Source organism: Suricata suricatta, chromosome 1 (assembly GCF_006229205.1).
Source record: "Suricata suricatta isolate VVHF042 chromosome 1, meerkat_22Aug2017_6uvM2_HiC, whole genome shotgun sequence".
Taxonomy (NCBI): domain Eukaryota; kingdom Metazoa; phylum Chordata; class Mammalia; order Carnivora; family Herpestidae; genus Suricata; species Suricata suricatta.
Genome location: NC_043700.1, coordinates 1,314,725 through 1,323,491, shown reverse-complemented (window position 1 = coordinate 1,323,491; position 8,767 = coordinate 1,314,725). Strand labels below are relative to the sequence as shown.

Genomic DNA, 8,767 nt, shown 5'->3' with positions numbered 1-8,767 from the left:
TACAGAAAGCCCAAAGGCATCGCCACATCATCTTGTATTTATTATTTTGAATGCCTGTGGGGCTCTGCACTGACACGGTCTCCTTACCGGAGGTGACAGCTCCCTGTCATTGATTATCATTGATAATTCTGCAATGAGTATCTTTCATCATAGAGTTCAAGTTTTCTTTTCCTTAGAGCCTTATATTTCTCACAGCTACAACAGGGGGGTCTCTGAAATGGGATGGCCATACTTGTTGATGTGATTCGTCATCTACCAAACTCCTTCCTGAGGTTTATAATAATTTCCAGCACCCCCAGAAACATGTTTGGAACCACATTTCCACAAAGTCTGGCCCGAATTGGGATTAGGAAACCTTTAGTGACTTGTTTAAGTTAATATTTTTAAGTTAACATCTGGAAAATGTCACATTTTACTTGGTCTATAAAATAAGTGTCTCCTGAAGGTTTGTGTATATCTGTGTGCTACTTGGGTCCAAACACTGTACAAAGTTTCAAAGGAATCCAACAGGCGTGTGTGAGCTGCTGCGGGCAGGAGCCGGACTCACTGGTGGTTCCGTAGCTCTCCGGCAGCCAATTCCAGCCTCTCCTCTGCGGCTGACGGCTGCTCTCCCCTTCCACCTGCTCCCGCTCTTTCAGTCCAGCTTCCTGTGACGGGAAGGAATCACACATTACCCAGTAGCCGGTGAGATTCTGCCTTTCTTCCCTCCCCGAAATCTGAAGGCAGGACTCAAACATCTCCTCCCCCATTTCCTGTAAACACAGAGATCCACAAACACAACCAGGGGGGAGGCATTGATCCCCCCCACCCGACACACACACACACACACACACACACACACACACACACACACACATAAGGGACTAAACAAACCCAGCATGGTGGCAAGACTTCAGCAACTCTGAGCTTCTCTTCACAGCTCTCCGTGCTGACTCATCAATGTATCACATAAATATAAAAAGCCCACATGGCAGGCAGTAAGTCTTCCCCCAGGCTCAGACTCTTCTGATTGGGACTGCATAAGTGTATTCTATTTCAATGTAGAAAACCAAGCCTGACCAACTCATCACAACTAAACACGTGAGGATGAAACAGGGCTTCCTGACTTCTCTGGTTATTCCCAAGAACCCCGAATTTTCAGTCAAGGCTAGGCCATGACACTGCCATAGAGACATCTTTCTAGGACATGGTGTCATTAACACTGTGCAGTGTCAGGAAGTGGACATTTCTGCAGTTCACGAGGGAGCTCCTGCCACCTGCCTCAAAGACACCAGTTGAGAAGAATGCAAAATAAAATACACTGACAAAAAGAAAATGATGTGAATTGCCCCAATTTCAGAATCTTGGCTCCTGGAAGAGGACTGCAGGGGAGGGGCGGGGAAGGAGGAGAAGGGAAAAGAAAGAAGGAAAGGAAGGAAAACTGAGTTCCCAGCGTTCAGTACTGGTGACAGCCCTGATCTCCTATCAGACATACTCTCCCGTCTCATCTGCAGCAAGATACCATCAGAGCACAGCTGATTCCTTCTACAATGTTTCCTCCCCAATGAGTGGAGTCTAACAAACAATTATAGACATGTGGCAGTTGTGTTGCTAGGATGGGCCTGAAATGTAAAGGACATGAAAATTAATCCTGGGGTTTCCACAAAGTGAGGGAAGATGCAGATCACAGGAATCAAGGCAGAAGGGAGAATCCAACCCTTTACAAGTACGGTTGGTGTTTAATGTGTTCAAGAAAGTATAATTATCCACGTAGTCTCACACATTCAATCTTACGACAGTGTTTGTAACAATTAATTCCTGAAAGCCTTACTCTTCTGTGACTCCGTGTTCGTCCACACAGTCCATCAAGAGCGTCTACATTCTTCTTCAGTGTCTCCCATTTGGCTTCCTGTGCCCTTTCCACACACCTCAGTGCATCACAGCTGTCCTCCAGATCCCTTTTACTGCCTGTCGAGTGTAAAAACAGTTTACTTGAGTGGGTGCACCTGTTCCCACGAGCGTGGCTCTGAGGGGGGACAGGAGAAAAGAGGATTCCTAAGGCAGGAAGCCACCTATTACCTTCCCAGAGGAAACTCATTCTACCAAATGTGGTTTTCTTCCCTGTAAGCAAAACCTCTTCCAGGCTATATTTATTAGACATCAAGACTCCCTGCACCTTGATGCGTGCGCTGGTATCTCCTAACTTTAAGACAGATTTGAGAAAGATGTAATGACTATAGAAGAACGTGACTGTACGTAGCACTGCTAACACGCACACTTAAATGTTTATCAAGCGGAACTTTCTAATGCATGTATTTTACCACAGTTAAAGAAGAGAAACCTAGAAAGGAAGTAATGATGTTCAGTTCTCTGATTTATAGAACGTTGCATAGTAAGTTTCCACTGATTCTTTTGGATCTTAAGCTGAGCATTTTCTTTCTGCACAAGTTGTTCTTCAGATTTCAGGTTCACTTCCTGTTCTTCAGACTTCAAGTTCACTTCGCTGGTATGAACTTCATTAAGGGGAAGGTGAACCTGAGCAAAACATTCTCTCTAGTGACTTAGGCCCCAAGAAGAAGATCACTTAGTAGGTAACGTATAAATCTAATGTTCTAAGACATGACAGATTTGCTTCTCTTGAAAGTAAAGTGTACAATGGAAATCCTGCAGGAAATAGAGGGACGTTACTTCTGAAACTTCTGAAGCATCTACTAAAATAGCACCTTTCAAGTTCTCTGTTGATTTTTCTTTTCCCCATTGTGCAAGTAGGATAGAAACCAAATGTGTACTAGGCTCTCCAAACAAACACCGGACAAGGTGTCACAAAGCAGCATTGTCAAGACAACACACCTCACAGGCAGTCCCTGTGTCCTTAAAAACAGTCCATCCAGTTTGGGCCGAAGACAAAAGCCAGACACAAAGAAATGAAGCATGAAGAGAACAGTGGAAGGTGTAAATATTTCAGAGGAACTCTCTTGGTTTTCGAGACAATGGAGCTGTGACTGGATGACAAAGAAAAAGCAAAGAAAGTGTAAAATCTTTCAAGCCAAACAGCTCAAATGACTACAAATGCATTGTTAGTGGCCTTGTCGCAAGCAACCCCTTGAGGTGGAGAGGTATCCCTTCCCCGGGTGATGGGTGAGGAAACAACGGGCACAGGTGGGATGTGTACATTTCACGGGGATAGAGAGCTAATAAAAGTTGAAGAACAAGGATTCTAATTCAAGCAGTCCATCTCCAGGACCAGTGCTTTGAGCTCTCTGCTGCCACTTCCCCCACCAATAAAGTCCGCAAAACCACATGAAGTTACCGCAGAGAGAAGCAGCCAAATTAATTAAATATGACGTATTGGAAAGGAAGAGGGAGGGAAAACAGGGGGAGTGGAGTTTTGTCTTCCTCCATCATGGTGGAGTGGAAAAATATTGTTTAAAATGAGTATGTCAAGATAAGCATCATGTTCAGAATTAAGGGGGTGACATCCAAGTAGCAAAAAACGGTCTCTGGAGAGGGGAACTCAGGAGAAAAGGGCTACATTTCAATAGGATTCAAGTTGTTATTATAATTCTGTATTATTTTCATACAAATAGATATTTCTGTTTATTTAGAAATTGCTTCTAGGAGGCTCCTGGGTCGCTCAGTACATAAAGCGTCCAACTTCAGCAAAGGTCACGATCTCGTGGTGCGTGCGTTCAAGACCCATGTCGGGCTCTATGCTGATGGCTCAGGGCCTGGAGCCTTCTTTAGATTCTGTGTCCTCCCTCTCTATGCTCCTCCCCTCCAAAATAAACATTAAAACAAATTTTTAAAAATAGGAATTGCTTCTACTGTGTAAGTGCATCAAAACATGAAATTCAAGTGGCACTTGGGTGGCTCAGCTGGTTGAGTGTCTAACTTCGGCTCAGGTCATGATCTCATGGTTAGAGTTCCCGCTCTCTGCTGTCAGCTTGAGGCCCGCTTCAGATCCTCTGTGTCCCTGTCTCTCTGCCCCTCCCACCTCATGCTCTGTCTCAAAAATAAATATTTGAACAAACATGAAATTCAAAATCTTCTTTGTATCTACCACATATTTGTTAAATGTATGTCTTATCAGATATTACTTTTAACTTTGAAGGCTTTAAAAAAAATCAGGAAGAGGGATGCCTGGGTGGCTCAGTTGGTTTAGATCGGCAGGGATGGCACAGTTGATGATTTATGAAGCTTTCTTCTGTTTTCCACCACTGGGACTTGAATCTGGTGTCATTCTGCAGTAGTTCTAAACTGGGGCTCATGTGCCCCTCGCCCTCCAATACACACGTGGAAGGAAATGCAATAGACATGTGCACACAACATACACACTTGCTGTATGAAGAGATCAGGTTGTTTCACTTAAAGGGCTTGGGCCCCTTTCTGGTGCAACGAAGTCCATTTCCAGCCACCTATAATTTGCAGAGGAAGATCTGGTCCTTATTTGTTGAGATTCATGACAAATGAAAGAAAATTTTAAGTCCATTTCTGGTTACACACAATTTGCAGAGGAAGATTTGGTCCTTATTTGTGGTGCTATTCCTCACTGCATGGATAGCACTAAGGCTGTGGGAGGCACATACACTCCATGCAGATGAGGGACCATAAGTGTATCGTAGTTAGTCATAGCAGGCATGGAGCTCTTCCCCAGAGCACCATCTTTCTTGGGGGCACATGAGCTCCCGTTGCTCTTACAGGGGTGTTGACATAGAGGACAGCCGTCATAGATATGATAATGTCTATGTCAGCTACAGCACTTTCTGCATTTGCAATTATTCTGCTGTGAAGCAAGAATATCAGGTCCTACCATCGTGGGAATGACATTGCCCCCCATGCTTGCTGTCTGTATGCTGGGCTGGTGGACCACCGTTGTTTGGAATGTGGATTGATTGCAAGTGGGTCCAAGCATAGAGTTGGTGCTGCCACTTGTAACTGCAACAGATACACTGTGGCCCAGCAAGCGACAGGGGCTTTGTGGGGGGTCACTAGAGGTTGGCTGAATACTGGCAGTAGCAATAGATGCAGAACCTCCAAACCTGACTGCACTGTGTTTTCTCTGGGTCTCTTGGCTACACGAGCAATTGGGCCCATAGCTTGTGTTGAGGTTATTGGTGATCCTAAAAGGTAAGTATTGTTAGGCTGCTGCCCATTATGGTGCCCAGTTGTGGGCTGAGAGGTGATTCTTGGGCTTGACTGGTTGGAAACTGAGGTCTGTGTAATGGATGACTTTTTAGATGAATGGATGGAGTCTGGGCCACAACAGTGCTGCTACTGGGTGGTGTCTTAACAGAACCAGGAAAGTGGGGCATGGCTGTCCCTGAGCACAGGGGAGGACTAGACAATGGAAGCCTGGGATGGAGATGGAGTATCCATGGCTTCGTCAGAAGCAGAGTTGCAGTTTGCAGGGGGGTTGCCTACTGGAGCGGAGGTGACACCAGAACCCCCAAGGCGCAAGCTATTGGGAACAGCAGCACTTTCAAGACGAGCTGTCTTCTGATACCCAGGTGCACTGGTGGAAACTGGAACATTTTCAGAGCACTTCTGTCTCAAACTGGACAGTCCTGGGAAGATGTCCAAGTCCCGTCCAGGCTACTTGGATATATATGAATATAACCTTCAAAGGGGGAGTGATGCCCATGTCGATGGTGCCAGGATCTGAAGTAAGCTTGGAGGTTGATGTAGATGCATTGGTTGCCATGGTAGAAGCAACTGCCTTATAACCGATGGGCAGGACAGTTGAAGCAGTGCTATTTGTGGAAGGATTTGAAAGAGGGGTGGGTAGCACAGGAGGGGGAAGATCTACACACACAGGCTATGGGGATTCTGCTTTGCAGGAGGGTGGTTGTAAGGCGGGGGCTGGGGTGTTAGGAAACGTGTGAGGATCTACACACATAGGCTCTGGAGATGCTGCTTTGCAGGAGGCTGGTTGTAAGGTGGGGCTTGAGGTGTTGGGGAGCGTGGTGATGTCACAAACAGAACACATTGTAGCCATGACCAGCTGAAGAGGGCCTTCATTCTTTAGAGAAATTCCCTGAATGGGATTGGAACTAAGAGGCGGAAGAACCCAGTGGGAACAGCAGGAGAAGGTTTAACAACTGTTTGCTGTCTCTTGACCAATATTTGGTATTAAAAAAAAATGGAGGAAGAGATGGGATTGGGGGCCTGGCAGATGGGTCAGCCAAGTCAGCTGTAGGACTAGGGACTTGAAAAGTGTTAATACCCAAGGTGGGCAGTTAGCTGTCTCTGGTGCAAGTACAGATAGAGCAGGGCCAGGGTGACTGTCTGAGCAGTCTCCTCTGGTCTGTCTTCTCTCCTCCAAGGTTTTATTCCTCTCACATTTGGTTTTCTTCAAGGTGTCCAGATTTTGTCAATAGCTATGCAAGGGAGCTTAGGGTGTGGGGGCAACTCACCTCGGTCCCACAAGTGTGACTGTGGTGGTGGCAGCAGCAGAGAAGATGGCATGGATCTTTTCTGTTTGCTGAGCCTCCCGCTGGCAGATACAGGGGGAAAAGAGCTCCCAGATAAGCTGCCTGAAGGCGCACTAGCCTGGTTCTGTTCCATGGAGAGGTCTGTGTCCCCGACAGGCTGATGGTGTTCATCTGGTACTTCCGTTGTTGACGTCATGCCTCAAGGCTGACCACCCCGTCTCCTTCCTGGACAGGTCTGATGTGCTCTCAGAAGACTGAGTTAATCAGAGACTTGCTGGTGTTCTTCCTCAAATTGTATTCCGGAGGATTAGGATGGATGTCCAAAGGTGCAGGCTTGCACTGCCGGGAGCTGAGCAGCTCCAGGGTCTCCGGGGTACTAGATCTTAACAGTATATCCCGCAGCTATGGGGGCCCAGTTCCCACCATCCTCCCCTTTGGTCTCTTCCATCTTTTCTCTGGGATCTTCTTGGATCTTCTCCTCCATCCCATTTGGGCACAAGAGTGGACAGTGCCTGAATGGGACTGGCTCCCCAACCTCTACTCTCTCAGCTAGCGAACCCGGGAGAGTTAATGAGCGTCCAGGAGGAGGGATTCTTTTGCCTCTGGAGGATCCAAACATCAAGGACTCACGGGAAGACAGCACAGGTTTTCTCGGAGTGTTGGCCCAGTTCACCGGGGGCAGGACAGAGGTCCATGCGGCCTGCGGGACGGCATGACGCCTCGGTGGCTCCATATGGAACTTAGCCTGTAAAGGGCTCCGACCCGGGGGGAACAGCCTGTGCCCGGGGCCCAGGGCCAGGACAGGTGGTGGCTGGACATCGAGGGTGAGTCAGGCCAGGGTCGGATCACGGCCAGGCCAGCGGCGGCTGCCTGGGAAATGGAACTTACTAAGGTTGTCCAGCTAGAACTGGTTGTGCGCCCAACGCTCACGAGGTTGGAGTATAAAAGCCGGAGCGAGACCCCTCGGCTGCTGACTCCTCTAAAGGTCAAATCCGCACTGAGCCTGGCCTTTGTGCCGCATCCAGGAACAGGGCACAGAGATGGGCGCACATGCGCAGTGCAGCAGGAGGCTCCAGGGCCCCGCCCCTTAGCCCTTCCGGGCGCACTTCCGGCTGCGGGGGCCGGGGCGCTGGCGAGACTTCCTGCTGCCCTCCGCGGGTGGGTACGCCCAGCGAGGCTACTGCGTGGGGACCGGAGGCGAGTGCGTGGCTGTCGGGCCCCCAGCACCCAGGGGTGTGTCACCAGCCTTTCCCCCAAGAACCACGAGTGCTGGGGGGCTCCCAACGTGCCGGGAGCGGCCGCTGCCCCCGGGACCCTCCCTGCTTCCCTGCGGGGCTCCGAGCTGCCCAGGCCCCCAGCATCGCCTTCCCGACAGCGGCAGTGTCCACGCGGCCGCCAGGCCCTGACCCGACGGGGTGCCGCGCCCCAAGACCTCCCTTCCGCACAGGTAGGGTCTCACGTTCTTCCTTTGGAGGGATTTGGCCAAACAACAGTTACAGTTGAGACCGCCCCCCGGCTCACACGGATGGTAGGGGGGCCCGCTGGGGTTCAAGCCCCGCGGAGTGAGTCCCGGAGCTCTTACTCCGGACCGCGGTGCCTCCTTCCCATAGATGCTTGTGTGCTACCGTTTCTTCTTTTCCGTTTTCGCAGTCCTTCAGGTCCTAGCACGGTGCCGTACTTACAGCGAGCACCGCACGGCCCGGGCCGAGGCCTTCATGGAACAAAAGCTCAATTCGTAAGTTAAGCAGGGACCACAGTGGGTTCTGGTCTCAGAAGATGTAGGTCATGGACCACCAGTTGCAAGCACAGTACCGCCCCACATTTGTAACTGAGCCTTGCAGCCCAGATTTCCGCTCTGGGCTACTCTGAAGAATGCAGATACGTAAGATTCTGTGTAGAGACTGTACGTAAATATAGAAAGATTATATTCTAGATACGTTGTGGCCTACCTGAAAGAAAGTCACCAGTGGATTATTCCATCTGGATTAGAAGCCAGTTTCTCTGGCATCTAGTAAGGCATCTCACTAACGTCTAGAAAGCAAATACGTCATTTATTGTAAGTTAACAGTGGAGCAATGTGTTAGATTAAAGAAAGGTCAACACAGTTTGGTCATTGTGAGCATGCCAGCCAGGTTGATTCTTCACCTCACGTTGTTGGCACTTAAATATAATTCTAGAGTTTCTTATGACCAAGAGGGGGGAGAGATGCTTGGGTGTCTGGCAAGAGAAGGATGTATTATTGTCTCGGAGCTGGAAGCTTCAACATAAGGGACGTTTGAAAAATCTTGGCCTACGTGTAGCCTTACCTAGTTTGAATCTTGTTTCTGTGGTTTACTTCATTGACGTGTTTTCTCTCT

The 8,767-nt window shown here is 48.8% G+C and overlaps 1 protein-coding gene across 10 annotated transcripts in view; it reads left to right on the top strand.

Annotated features, from left to right (window-relative positions):
* The first annotated feature begins 7,531 nt into the window (after positions 1-7,531).
* Positions 7,532-8,767, top strand: part of LOC115287313 — a 39,982-nt gene continuing 38,746 nt past the window's right edge. For all 10 annotated transcript variants that reach the window (XR_003906431.1, XR_003906425.1, XR_003906414.1 and 7 more), the window contains exon 1: positions 7,532-7,857. The gene's annotated coding sequence lies outside the window, so the exon portion shown is untranslated. The remainder of the gene's footprint in view (positions 7,858-8,767) is intronic.